The following is a 12,874-nucleotide window of genomic DNA, read 5'->3' as shown; positions in this document are numbered from 1 at the left end:
AAATTATGGGGGGCATAGACAGAGTGGATAGTCAGAGGCTTTTCCCCAGGGTAGAGGGGTCAATTACTTGGGGGCATAGGTTTAAGGTGAGATGGGCATGGTTTAGAGTAGATGTACGAGGCAAGTTTTTTATGCAGAGGGTAGTGTGTGCCTGGAACTCGCTACCGGAGGAGGTGGTGGAAGCAGGGTCGATAGTGACATTTAACGGGCATCTTGACAAATATATGAATAGGATGGGAATAGAGGGATACGGACCCAGGGAGTGTAGAAGATTGTAGCATGGTCGGCACGGGCTTGAAGGGTCGAAGGGCCAGTTCCTGTGCTGTACATTTCTTTGTTCTTTGTTCTTTGTTTGTTTGACTGTGAGTGGTTAGGTGCCTGAAAACGAGAATTTGCATACACTTGGCAAACACATTAAAATTGGATAGTTCTTATGTGATTCACTTCAGTGGAAGAAACGAATGGCAGGGTATTTTTCAAAAGGCTTCAGATTCGGAAATATTGAAGCAAAAAGGAAAATGTGTCTTTTCATAAGGAACACTGAAAGGACACATGTAGATGAAACAAGTTGTTAAGAATGCAGCAGTTATTTTAGCGTTCATTGAAAGAGGGTTCCAATGTCGAAAAAGGACCGCATTCTTCAACAGAACAAGCCTTTGTTGAGACCACATCTCGAGTATTTTGTGCAGTGTTGCTTTATTTATATAATAAAACGCTCACTTTCCATGGAGCGAATACAGTCAGGTCACACGAGATTAATTCCATGGTTTATCAGCCTCCCTTATGAGATTATATTGGGCCGTCTAGCTCAGGTGGACGATAGCGGAGCTCACATAAACGCTTATAATTCTAAGACGGCGGGGTCAGATGGTGACGCAGTGGTGAGCACTGCTGATTCACGGCGCTGACGACCTGGGTTCGATTCCAGCCCCACGTCACTGTCCGTGTGAACTTTGCACATTCTCGCAATGTCTGCATGTGTCTCACCCCCATAACCCAAATATGCACAAGGGAGGTGGATTGTCAATTCTGAATATTTCCTAAGATGGAAAAAAAATAATTCCAATGTTGGACAGACGCAGGGATGCTATTAACTGTTGTGGGTTTACGAGCAATGATTACAGTCTCAGTTAGCGGGGTAGATCATTTAGAACTCGGATGAGGAAAATCTTCCTCATTCATATTTCCTAATCTATAGCTTTTTGAAAATACGCTGTCATTATGTTCTTCTACGGAAGTGGTTAACTTTACAAGTTTCGAATTTATATTGCATTTGCCATTTATGTGCAAATTCACACAGCCTTTCTCAAGATGGTTCGTGAAATGTTCTATAACAGACAGCTGTGGATTTTCACATCTGGACGATATTTGGGAAGGAGATATTTACTGCACTATATGATAACTGCATGAGGCGATATTTCGGTAGTGCGGGGGTACGGCATTGAGATCTATTTATCAGCCATAATCGCATTTCATTGTGAGGAAAGTTTCAATTGCCGAATTAACTTCCCTGCTCCTCGTTTCTATGATGTTTTAAAATAAACTTAGATTACCCAATTATAATTTGTCCAATTTGGGGGCAATTGAGCGTGGCCAATCTGCCGAACCAATACATATTTTGGGTTGTTCGTGTGAAACCCACGCAGACACGTGGAGAATGTGCAAAATCTATACGGACAGTGACCCAGGGCCGAATTCGAAACCGGGTCCACAGCGCCATCGCCGCATTGCTAACCACTGCGCCACCGTCCTGCCCTCGTTTCCATGATCTTTGATGTTGCCTGCTTTATGCCAGTTGTTTATGCATCTCGGGATGAATAATGTATGGATATAGCCGGGGAAGATTCAGTTTTCGTAGTCCAAGTGTACTAAATCATCATGTAAAATTACGAAAGAGCTTCTTCTGAGGAAGTATGAGCACCAGGGATAATTCAACATTAGAAACATAAAATTAAAAACTTAGTGCAAATTAATAAAGGTCAAACGAGATAAGAACGGTTAAAGCCGGTCTCAAGGACTGGACCTGGGAGAAATTGGATTCTGTTCAGGGAATATTCGTAACTGGGGAAAGAGAGCATTACACCTATTCGATGGCGTTCCATAAAACAGTGGTTTAACGATTTGCTTTGGGTATCATATTGATAGCAACTGATAAAAAATAGTAACTTTAATAGTTCAAGTGACATGGCATTTGAAGAGTTAAATAGAAATGGAAGGGCCACTGGGGTATAGATTGGGCTGATTAGAAACAAAGTGTGAAGTAAGGAAGGTCAGAAAATAAAATGTCAGAGTCGGGACAATGAAAGAAAAGTCCAATTTTTAAAATTCATCTTCATGTGTGGCTATCGCTGGCTCGGCCAGCATTAATTGTCTATCCGTATTTAGCCTTCAGAAAGTGCGGGTAAGCTGCATTCTTCAACTGCTGCACACCCTAAAGTACCTATTGACCTACAATGCTATTAGGAATGGTATTAGAGGATTAAGACCCATCGACAGTGACGGGAATACGATGTATTTCCAAAGCACAATTGTGATTGTCCTGGATGGCAACGAGCAACGGCAGAACTGGAGTGGTATTGTCGCTCTAATAGTATCCCAAAGACCCAGGGTTCGCTTTGCGGACCAGATGGTGAAATTGAACTCCATAAAATTCTGGAATTAAAAGTGTAATGGTGATAATGAAAATATGTCCTATTTTTTTGATGTATGGACCGATATGCGAAAATAGTACGTTTCGCTGTGGCTCGGCATACGTGACAATACAAGTAAACATAATTGTCGGTTTTATTAAACAAGAATCTTCTGGTTTCCTGATGCATTTCAGGGAAGGAAATCTGTCGTCCTTGTTCCATCTGGTCCACATGGTTGACTCTTAAATGCTCTTAAGAATGGGTAAACCCCATGCCAGGATTAAAAAGAAACCTCCAGGAGATGGTGTTCCCATAATCTGCTGCCTTTGTTACTATTGATGGCAGTTTTCGTGCGTTAGGCAGGTGTTGCCGAAATAACCTTGGTGAGAGTTCCCGCAGGGCATGGTAAAAATGGTAAAATGGGTTGCCACTGTTTGGAGGAGTTGGATGTACGGAATGCTTACGAAAGAGCAAGCAAGCGACCTACTTTTTCATTGATGGTGTCGAGATACTTGAGCGATGTTGGAGCTGTACTCATCCAAATAAGTGCATTCCACGAATTCCTGATTTGTGCCATGTAGATGGTGTACAGGCTTGGGGGGGGGGGGGTTGTTGAGCAGCAAGGTGGTCTCACTCGTCGCATTCTGACTAGAATTGCACCTGCTCTATAGCCACGGTATTTAATTTAGTTCAGTTTAGTTTTTGATAATGACAACGCCATAGTCTTGATATTGCGCACTCAGTTATGGCAGCGTAATTGAAGGTCAATCGGTGATTCTTGATCCGCTCTTGTCGAGATATTCACCTCCTGGCCCGGATGTCACTTTCCACTTGTTAGTCATTGCTTGGATATTTTCAACGTATTCCTGAATTTGGGCATGAATTGCTTCAGTAACTGAGGAGTCGAGAGTTATTCTGGATAATGTGAAGTCATAAGCGAACATCCCACTTCTCACCTTATCATGGAAGGAAGATGATTGGAGAAACAGCTGAAGATAGTTGAGCCGAAGACACCTGCAGATATACGCTTGGACTGAGGTAGTTGACCTCCAACCATCACAGCCACCTTCATTTGTTTCAGGTATGACTTCAACCATCACAGGGTTAAAACAGCATGATTACCGTTTACTCCAGTTTTGAGAGGACAGCCTGACGTCATACCGCCTGCAATGTCAAGGGCTGATGCTCCCACCTCACCCCTGGCTTTCTGCTCTTCTGTCATGTGTTCATTACCTGAGTAACGCTTGCGGAACCAAAACTTAGCGTCCATTACCACGCTGTTACGGATTAATTTCCACTTCATATCGTTGTGGATGCCGACTTTCAGCTCTTTCATCACTTATCGTTGTGGATGACGACTTACACACTGATGATGTAGAGTCGGCAGACGCAGGGGTAATTGGTCCTATTTCTTGTCCACATGACATACCTGGACAAATGTCCCCATTTTTGTGTAGATGCAGGTGTTGTAGTTTCAATTAAGCAGGTTGGCTACGGGCGCAGCAAAATCTGGAGCACAGGTTTTCAAATAATTGCTGGAATATTGCAGGGCGCATAAAATGTGCAGTATTCCTTGACTTATGCTGTTCATAGATATCACGTGGAATGAATCAAAGTCCTGTTGCGGCCACGGAGGATATCGAGATCTCAACTTATCTTTTCCACTGGTGTGCTGATATTGAGCTCGGTATATTTGTGAGGCCTCCACCTCCAATGAGTTGAGCAGGCAAAACATCATCGTGACTCGTATAGTCACGCCGAAGATAAGATAATAATTAAGTTAGGAACTGGTTGCTTAATCAACTCCTCCTTTAAAATTGACTTGCAAATCTTTTTGCGTGCTTATGGACACGACTGACAAGGCCAGCAGATTTAACCAATCGTGATTATATCTTCAGTAGGCGGGGTTACGTTATTGTTTGAAACGCTAGAGCCATACAATATACACATGCTGCAGTGCCAATGGGGTAGTTCCAGAATTGACCGAGAGACAGTGAAGAAGGGGCGAAATATTTCTAAATCAGCATTACTTGCTGGTTGAGAAAGGCCGATGCATCACCTGACCTTCTTCATGATGACCTTTCTTTTTAGTATTCTATTTGAACACATCTGTGAGAAATTTGAATCAAATACGAAATAAGCTCTGACCAAGAGTCATCATTCGAAAGATCACTTTGTTTTCTCTCCGCAGATGCTGTGAGACCTGCTAAGATTTTACAGCGTTTTGTATTTTTGTTTCAGTTTCCAGTATTCGCAGTAATTTCCTTTTATCATCAATAATAACGATCGTCGTCACAATGTACCATTAGTAATGATGATGTGCTGCTGATTGTCATAACCACCCGCCAACCCCACTGTTCTGTTTTTCCGACGTTCTTTAGCGAATGAAATACGTTACTTCCAAGTGATCCGCGGTACATGTCCGGTCAGGCAATTTGCTGAATGTTTAAGTGCTCTCAGAAATAGAGAAGCAAACCTTATATTTACATAAATTCTTGCTCCAAACATGAACACAAAAATAAGTTGCTTAGTTAGTGAGTTGTTTCCATGATTCTTGTTATTCGATATCATATTTCTCGATATAAAGTATGCAGAAATAAAATTCTGCTTGAAAAACTTTTGTATAGTTTCTGCACTTGTTGACCGAAAACAGATTAACAAAATAAAGTGCCACCTGTCCTTCGTTCTCTTGGAGAAAATATCCTTGTGATTGAAGAAAATTATAGTGATTTCAAATCCTTGACTAGTTGGATTTCTCTTCATGCAAGGGCTGGTGCGAATATTGTGACAAAATTTACTCTTTAACTTAGTGGAATTGCCCTTTCTAGAAATTGGTTAATTTGCATTTCAAGATGGGGATCACGGAAAAAGTTATAATGGAGATCTTGGCTTTATACTTTTAAAAGTGGAAAACGTTCACTGGAGCAAAGAGTAACATATTCGCTTGTATTATTCCATTGTAGTAAGCCATTATAAACTTGATCCTTTTAAATGGGAAAATAGTGTTGGGATATTGAATGTCTGTGATCACATGTAATTTCGAGCACCATAGCGTGCACTTCGAAACGGAATGTCCAGCGAAAAACATCCATCTTTGCCGGAAAGATACTTGAGAAGGGAAAGAGGTTTACTTCGAAATGACCCGCCACTTTTCGAAAGAGGCAATCCACTGAATCGTGAAAATCATTGTAAGCACTGTTCTAGTTATATTTGAAATTTCTATTTCGTATGAAACCATAAATAACAGCGGAGGAAAAACGTAGCGTATTCAAAATCTTTCACTTCATCTTACAGGACTAGAAACATTGCGATCTTCCTTTCAAGTTACAGGTGAGCAGTTGAAAACAAAAGTATATTGATACATTTTGTCATCAAATTCCCTAGATCACCAAAATAATGTTACTCGACTTCAGTGAGGCATCATTGTTGCAGGCTATATGCTGCACAATCTATGTTGTGAAATCAGAAATATTTGCGCGGGATTTAGAGACAGGGGACTTACGTTGAGTTACGTTACTGAGCTGGTGGAAAATATCGTTGTCACCATTGGAACAATTTGGTATCGTATTTGCTAGATTATACACGTGCACAAATATTTCGATATGAGGTTCTCCTGCACTGGATGCAGCCTATGCTCTTTCACTCGCAAAGTGTGTTCGCGGGGAGAATCTCTAAGAAATACTCAACGCTCAGGGCTGGTCTTCGCATCAAACGGTTTATTTCGCCGACGGGGAGATGGCGTCTGTTAAAGAACCTAACCGTCTTTCCACCGAGCAAAGGAAAACATCCATTCTTCAACATTTTTCCGTACTGCTGGACAGTTGGATGTTGTTCCATGATATTGATCATAGATCACACACATTAGCCGAATATCCAATAGAATTTGACATTACGTAGAGTGGGTTGGTAGCTGTTCAGCCCTTGACCTCATGAGCACTTATCATGGTGACTGTTAAAGTTACCTTCTCTGTCTCCACGTGGAGACCTTCAGCCTACAGACCTTAAAATACTCCTTCTGTTGACCTTGTTTATCATTCTTTTGTGAATGCCGACCTGAAACCGACATGTCTGTTTTCCATTCAAAACCTTAATATCAGGAATCATTATCTCCCTGGCAATCTCTGCTTACTGTAATTATTACTTTCTTTTTTACCAGTTTCCCAGCTAATAGCTATTCAGGAATGTGGCTAGTTCAGCTACAAGCCATGTTGTGACTTTAGTATTTCGAACTCACCGAACAGCCGTTTTGCGTGCCTTCTTTTTAATTGTATGTCTGTCCTTTCTGATATTCGTACTTCTTAGATTATAAAATCACACCCATAGTATATACACTATCTATTCCTACAAATTGTCTATTAAACGGGTATCTAAGCCAAATGGTACATTTTGTCTAAAAACCTTCTTTCTAAATATGACTTCAGCAATCTCCTTTCAGAAAGTTTCTGACCCCCCACTCGCCAAAACCGAACCCTTAAAAATGGATGCATATTGCAGATTTTGGACCCCTGCCTCATCGTGCTTCAGTCGCGTGATTTGAGGAGTACCGGTAGGTTATATCAATTGAAATTGGGCCGAATTAGTTTTCCTGTCCAACTGGGTCATTTTCCGTAACTCCTTAGCTGTGACCTTAACTCTCGAATGCTGATGGTATCTTTTGCACGATCGGTAAACTGTAATGCCCATGCTAGGGCTAGTAGTAATTGCAATCCCACAATTATGTGTGAGATGATTCGAATCCAATGTTGTATATTAACATTCATTACCCAGTCCCACATTCCCTGTCAGCAACGTTCGTTCTGAAATACTTCCTCTCTGTCTTTTTCCAACGCATAGATTGTTATCTGCAACTGGTGGTCAGGCTTAAATAAGTGACCGTCCTTGAGTCTTAGCTCCCTCAGACTGCCTTTCTAGTGTGGAATTGGGACCATCTCTTGTTCATTGTAATCCTGTAGGATATTGTCGCATAAGTTGTCTCTGTGCTCCGGCGCCCAACTCAAACGATCTTTGCTAGGCCTATAGTAGACAGCTTAAGAGGAACAAAAATTAGGTTTGGGGATCATGCGTAACAGACACTACATGGGTAGCAATATGAGGTTACGGTGGTGGTGAGTATTTTCCTTATCCTGGTAACCCGCCCTGGCAAAACCCAGGGGAGCAGGTGTAAGCTCTGAGACACAACGATGATTTATGATGAACTCGCATTCGCCCAACTCTCCTTGTCCCACCGGGTTGCAGCACACCGTAGTGGTCCCTTTCTGATAAAACCCCGTGAGGGAGCTCCCATATAATGAATTATTCCTGTATATGGTGGAGATCGCGGTAAGATAGTACCATAGGAAGGTGGTGACCCGTAGGATTCCAATGTTCTCTAGCTGGTAGTGAGGCACTGAGTCCGGTGTGATGATAGGGATCAACAGGACCACCTCTACCCCCGTGGTATCACCCATTTTGCAGTCAGGCATCGCAGAGTATACTCTGGTTAGTCCCGTCAGAGTACAGTTGTCCAGTGTCCCTAGTCGTTTGGCTAGCTTAGCCATTTGCAGGCTGTCTATACGATCAGGCACCACCCACCTTTGGATCTGATCAAGGTTGTGCCTCAGCTGCCCCTGTCGGAGCCTTCCGGCGTTCTCCCTTTCTCGGTCGATGAGTTTGTTGATTGTCTTGGCATTGGCCTCTAACGATTCCAATGTTCTCCAGCTGGTAGTGAGGGATCGCATCCCATCCAATCGTACTCACTGGCCGTATTCTCCCAGGCTGGCTAGATCTTTGCCAGCTGTCAGTTTTGCCTTTGTCAGCATTGACAAAGGGTTGTCTAAGCTCGACACGTTATCTCTTTTCTCTCCCGACAGAGCTTCCAGACCTGCTGAGATTTTCCAGCATTTCCTGTTTGGTTAGAGCATTAGCTGCTTTCTCTAAGATCCCCTTCATTACTCCTTTAAGTTATTCCACCTTCGTATGTAAACCTTGTATGTCTACTGACTTTATCACATAGGTTCCTGTGCTAAGTCCCATCCCACATCATTAATTATGCCCCTTCTTACCCTGTGTCACTCGGCCTGCCCTCAAATTCTAGTGCCACCCGTTGCATCGGCAACTTGTTTCATTGCAATCTTATTTAAAACACGATACATATTTATTTCTTGTTCTGAACAACATTCCTGCATCTGAACCCGCGAGAAGTACAGACTCATTTCGTGTACGTATATGCTGTTTTTCCCAAAATATCTTTCCGTGCAGCCACCCACGCATGAAAATAATTTATAACATTGTACCAGTCTCTGGCTGCCGGGATACATATCCCATCAGTGAAATTATATAAATCCCCTTAGTTTATGTAGCTCCCTTCATCCTGTGTCCCTTGCGAAATCAATGATGTTCCTGCCCTTTTATGTGCTTGCAGTTGATCGGAAGTCTCGAGAGGGTTCAGCGGTCCCCACAGCTGTCGCTCCATCCTTTTGAAGGGTCAATCTGAAAATTTAAACGAAAGGGTCCTGGTCATCTCCAGGTGTTAGGTTTTGTCCCTATAAAACTACTCTTCTATGGGCCGGACACGTCTGTTATACAGTTGTTAGTAGATCTCATATTGTATAACCTATTCGTATCTATTTTTCTCGATGTGGCATGCCTGATTCTGTTGCATTTGAAAACGAACTTGACGTCCTCGTGCCTGTTAGTTAGCCATCTTAATATAACTCAAATCCTCTCGTTAACTACCTCAAATTACTGAAGCTACTGCAAATCTTCTTCCACGTGCAGTTACTTTTAAAAAAAAACACAAAAGATCCATTCTGTTTGCGACAGAGTGGATTAACAAATCTGAATATTTCTGACAATTCTAAACTTCAGGTTTGTAATTCCCAATTAAAAATACATCTTCAGCTGTTAACAAGCAAGGCTCGATTTTCTGCTGCTTTGAAAAAGGGTGGAGTACGTTATTCACCAGCTGTCATTTTATCACCACCCTGTCTTTCTCAAATATTGAACATGATCATGGACCTATTTGATTTACACATCTCTCCTTTACACTTCTTTCTGCAATCTCAGAATCATTCCTTCTGCATTGTGCCAGTTGTGTCAGGGGAGTTTTAACCCTAGACTAATCCAACTCCGGATTGGTCATGCGCATGCATCTACCCAACTTCCAATTAACTCTATCAAATTAGTATTATCTTAATCTTTCATGTGTTATTTTGCTTCCTGAGTAAAATTCCAAATGTTTATCAAAGCTACCCTGAAATCGCCCGTAAGCATGGATCCAGGATGATAACTTATGAAAGTAAAGATTTGCTAATTACACTTCAGTTTGTTAGTTGTTTGACTCAAAGCACTGAAACTATGATCTCGGAATCACAATATCACACTCACAAAGGAACCTAGCACTACAGCGTATTGAACAAAACTAATTAGGTAAACGTCCTTGAGGTCCCTGTTCTAAATTTCCAAATTCTAAACTCTGGGTTACTTACCAGAAACTAAACCTTAGCAGAGATGTAAGAACACCCACAAACCAAACGCAAATGCTCACAGCTCGCAAATATCAAAGTTCTAGAAAAATAATTTTAGAGTGCACCATTATTATTTTTTTAATCCAATTAAGGGGCAATTTAGCGCGGCCAATCCGCCTGTCTTGCATATCTTTGGTTGGGGGCGGGTGGTGACACCCACACAGATATGGGGAGAATGTGCAAACACCACACGGACAGTGGCCTAGGACCGGTATTCGAACCTGGGTCCATCAGCACCGTTATCCCAGTGCTAATCACTGTGCCACATGCCGGCCCGCTAATATCGCAGTTGACTGTTAGACTTCTTTCATGGGGACAGATTCGTAAAGAGACAACAAGTTCAGAATCGATTGATCAAAATACTAAACAAGATCTTTCACTCGCCCTCATCTTGAAACTTTTTAAAATTTTATTCCGTCAATTTCCAATGATTGATGTTGTCGGCAGTAGCTATTCTTAGAGACGTACATATTTTTTGGACAATTTGGACCAGATCAATTGACTGCTAAAATGGCAAATTTTCCTACAGAAACTAAAGGGACGGAGAATGGGTGAAGAAACTTGGAACACCATTGCTTCCCTTCACACAATTTAAAAACATATTTTGTTCTTTCCTTTTACTTTACCCAAATTTCTTCCTTGTTCTTTAAACTGATATCCATCCCCAATATTCGCTACTTAACTAGTATTTGAAAGAAAGGTTACTGATTTTTTTTTAATCCAATGAATTGGATTACTGCCGAGGGTATCTCAGAGTCGCTGGCCTGGACGACCTACATGCATTAATCTCAAACTCGAACGCGATTTTTCAAATTTTAAATACGCTGAATTTCTTTTTAGACAGAAACTCAGTTGTTACGTTTCTAACTTTAAGCCCCCAAAAAGGGAGTAAAGTAAATCGAAGATTATTGTTACGTTTCTAACTTTAATCTTCGATTTACTTTGCTCCCTTTTTTGGGAAGGGGGGTTAGCTGCGGTGTCCAGCACGCGGCTAGGAGGGGCTGTCATCCCCAGATATTTCTGAAAAAGGTTACTGATCTCTCCAACTCTTTTACTGTGCAGTGGAATGTCTATTGAAATCGTTCTGGACTCTACATTTTATCAATTGGTTACAGTGCTTCTGAGTGAGGAAAATATACATTGTACCTTCGCCTCCTCATCCCTCAATGAACCCGAGGTCTGCCTTTCTGTATTTAGCTTTTTCTTATTTTTGACATGTCTATTTTATCTAAATGGTGACTGAAGTTTTAAACTTTGTGCGGAATCGGGTATCCCCTCGTAGGAAATCTCACTACTCAATAAAGTTCAGTAAGATTTAATCATCTTATCGATACACGTTTGTTCCAGCTGCCAAATGGCACATGAGGGAGCGCTTCTGCCTCCGCTCGTGCTTAATGTTATTACATTTCGTGACTGGGCGGGCCTATAACCGTCAGGAATCTATTCTTAGAGGTCCGCTTTTCGTTGAGCGCAACATGTCGTAGACATGCGTCTTGGTTTGCGGGGATCTAGTCTCTGAGATACGTCTTTCATTAAGCACAACATGTTGCTGGCACATTACTTGACTTGTCAGATCACAAGTTAGTCACTTATTATTCACACACCTATATTCACTTTTAGGCACTACCTGGCAACGCCTACGCCCCTTAACGAACTACCCACCGTTGTTTGATTGAATACCAGACCCTGTTCACAAGTTCGGATTTGTCATGCGCGGAATACCGTCCGTTCCCCGGGAAAAGTCTTAACTTATAATGAGTAACTGCACTCACCCAGGACACTGACGATACCGGGTCGACTGAAGAACCCGAGTCACGGAACCAAACAGTTAGCGGGATAGAATCTCTACGAAATCACTCAACACTCAGAGCTGGGCCTTGCAGCAAACGGTTTATTTCGCCGGCGGGGAGATGGCGTCAAAGAACCAGACTGTCTCTCCACGGATGAAACGAAAACATCTATTATTACATATTATTCGAAACAGCTATACAGTCTATTTCGGCTGGACATTGTCCAATCATATTCATTACAGATCACACACATTAGTTAGATATCCAATTAAATTTGAACATTACGTAAAGTGGGTTGGTACCTGATCAACCCCTGACCTCATGAGCACGACTCATGGTCACAGTTAAAGTTGCCTTCTCTGTCTCCATTTGGAGACCTTGAAACTACAGGGATTACAATGCTCCTTGTTCTGTTGGCCTTGTTTATCACTTCGTTGTGAATATCTCCTTGCATCCCACATGTCTGTTTTCAATTCAAAACCATAATATCAGCCTTCTTGACTACTTCTGCCGTCTGCAATTATTAATGCTTCCCAGCTAATATGGTTAGTCCAGGATTATGGCTAGGCCCCCTAATAGCCATTTCGTGTTTTTGGTATTGCGACTTTAGCTAACAGCAATTTTATGTAACTTCTTTTTAATTGCAAGTCTGCACTTTCTGATATTAGTAAGTATTTTTTTTAAAAATGTTTTATTGGGATTTTGAACAAAGTATATTTACCGTATTGTGCACAGAATAACATATATATATATATATACATATACAGATATAGAAGAGAAGGGCACGCCCAAATATACCAAAAAAAAATTATAATAAAAAATAAAATAAAAAATGAAATAGAATAGCTGGTAGGGTATTATGCACCAGCTCAACAGCAGCAACTCTGTACAACTGGCAAAATTATTTTCAACACATAAGGAGACGACTGTTTGGGGGGGGGGGGGGGAG

This window comes from Scyliorhinus torazame, chromosome 14 (assembly GCF_047496885.1).
Source record: "Scyliorhinus torazame isolate Kashiwa2021f chromosome 14, sScyTor2.1, whole genome shotgun sequence".
NCBI classification, from domain to species: Eukaryota; Metazoa; Chordata; class Chondrichthyes; order Carcharhiniformes; family Scyliorhinidae; genus Scyliorhinus; species Scyliorhinus torazame.
Note: the sequence above shows the minus strand (reverse complement) of the source record.